Genomic DNA, 2,158 nt, shown 5'->3' on the forward strand with positions numbered 1-2,158 from the left:
ATGTTTGAGTAATCTTTGATATTTTTTCTCTGGAAAAATCAGTGAGGGGAGCTGCTGTATTTAACCCTCCTGTCCTTCAGCCATCGGTTACTTGCACAGTACGTGGGATCTGCTAGTGCTTACGTTTAGGATGTCACTACAGCAAACCTGTGTATCTCTGTAATAGAGTTAAGCAAGGGACACAAATTTGGGTAGGCTACCCAGGAATGCGCTGGCTTCTCTTAGGCATGGCGCCGGACTGAGAGGAGTGTATTGATGGTGTTAATTCCGTAGTCTCTTGCAGGCTGGTTGTATGAGACTGTTTGGTGTTGCAAGCGGTTAACTTCTTTAAACTCACTTTTAAAAACTCATTTTTTAAGCTCAGACAAACACGTCTGTTGAACTACTGCGGAGACTGGTCACAGGAAAACCTTTGGTTGGTTCAGCATGAAGAGCTTTGTCACCTGAATATTAAATTGAATAACACATGGCTATTTGGTGACATGATTAGGCAGTCGGTACTACTGATAAGGGGTTTTATTTGAGCATTCCTGAAATCTGTCTTAATAAAGAAACAGTTTGTCACTGGCACATTGAATTGCAGGCGTAACGCAGGGAGCACTGAAGTCAAGTAAGTTTGAAATGGTGCTGAGCCCAGACAGACTGCGTGCAGGTTCTCATCCTGAGGACTAGCCCTGGAGAGATCATTCATGAACGCAGCTTCGAGCTGTCAAGGCTCCTGTTGGCAGAGGGGGCAGGCCCAGCGCTCTCCGCAGTAAAAGTGATGTAGCCCAGACTGGGCACTGGGGCATGAAATCTATGTCCACGTTACATACGGATCCTTGCAGGGAAGGGGTGTGTTGGTGGAATAGTTAAATTTGCAAAGCAGTGTGGTTAAACAGAAGGGGTTGAATTCCACCACACTCGACTCGGGTTTTTATATGATAGCTGAACTTCATCCACGTGTAAAACCGGATCAATAAGGACACCAAAGCTAGTCCCACAAATTTGAAGTTCCTGAGTGCTCCTATTTACTTGGGTTGATCCAGCAACCGTATTTACAGTACGTGTTGCAGGATGAGGGAGACAGGAATATGTAGTAAAACTGTTACTCTGGAACCATGGCATGCACTTAGTTGTAAGAATTTAACCCAGCCTACTTAATTTTATTTGCTAGTGCTTAATATTGGTCACCTTTCAATTTTTACTCATGACATCCATTGTCTGAGACATTTTGAAAAGATAAATTTAGATATTGATACCTTGGTAATGTGCTGTGCTCCCCAACAGGGGAGCCATTCGTTGAGGGGAGATAAAGTGGGTTTTATAACCTGATCATGGGGATCACAGTACTAAGAAGAGAACCTGCGGTTAGGTTATCAAAGAAGAGCCTTGCTTTGAAAGAGTTCTAAGTAATCAAGCACCTATTTAAAGTAGTAAGAACCATGGGAATATCTAGATACGATAACTTTTGCTCTTTTATTTCAGTAATTCATCTGTAGACCATTTTAAAAAAAAAAAAAGTTTTGGCTAAGAGAATGCTTTAGTAAACATGTAACAAAATGTAAGCAATAACCACCCCCAGAACAAAACTCCAAGGGTAGTTTATGATGAGGAAACATTGTGGACTAAATATTGATCTGCGGTAATTAATTGATAATCTGAGGAACAGCAGGTGCTTGGCACTGTAACTATTCCTGTGTTGTGCCTTCTGTACCCACCTCCCATACAGGTAGCGTTTGACCATAACGTAACTGAAAGAGAGTAGATTTAGATTGGATCTAACGAAGAATTTCTTCACTCTGAGGCCAGTGAGGCACTGGCACAGGTTGCCCAGAGAAGCTGCGGATGCCCCAGCCCTGGAAGTGTTCAAGGCCAGGTTGGACGGGACTTTGGGCAACCTGGTCTGGTGGAAAATGTCCCTGCTCATGGATGGGGGTTTGGACTAGCTGAGCTTTCAAGGTCCCTTCCGACCCAAACCATTCTGTGATTCTAGGAAATGTTCTTGGGAAAGATAGTCTTTGGGAATATAAAGCCTGAGGGAAGTCGGTGTCACCTAATGAGTAACAGCTCTCTCTAGTTGGAAAGTTTACACTGAAAAGCTTTGTTTTATTCCAGACTTCCCAGTAGAATTTGGGATTCTAATGAAGTGCGACAAACGTTCAGAAAAGGAAATAAC

General features: G+C 43.0%; 1 protein-coding gene across 1 annotated transcript in view; it reads left to right on the top strand.

Annotated features, from left to right (window-relative positions):
* Positions 1 to 2,158, top strand: part of MOB1B (MOB kinase activator 1B) — a 27,879-nt gene that overhangs the window by 10,479 nt on the left and 15,242 nt on the right. The gene's annotated exons all lie outside the window — the stretch shown is intronic.

The sequence above is a fragment of the Egretta garzetta genome, unplaced genomic scaffold (genome assembly GCF_000687185.1).
Source record: "Egretta garzetta isolate BGI_Z169 unplaced genomic scaffold, ASM68718v1 scaffold224, whole genome shotgun sequence".
NCBI lineage: Eukaryota > Metazoa > Chordata > Aves > Pelecaniformes > Ardeidae > Egretta > Egretta garzetta.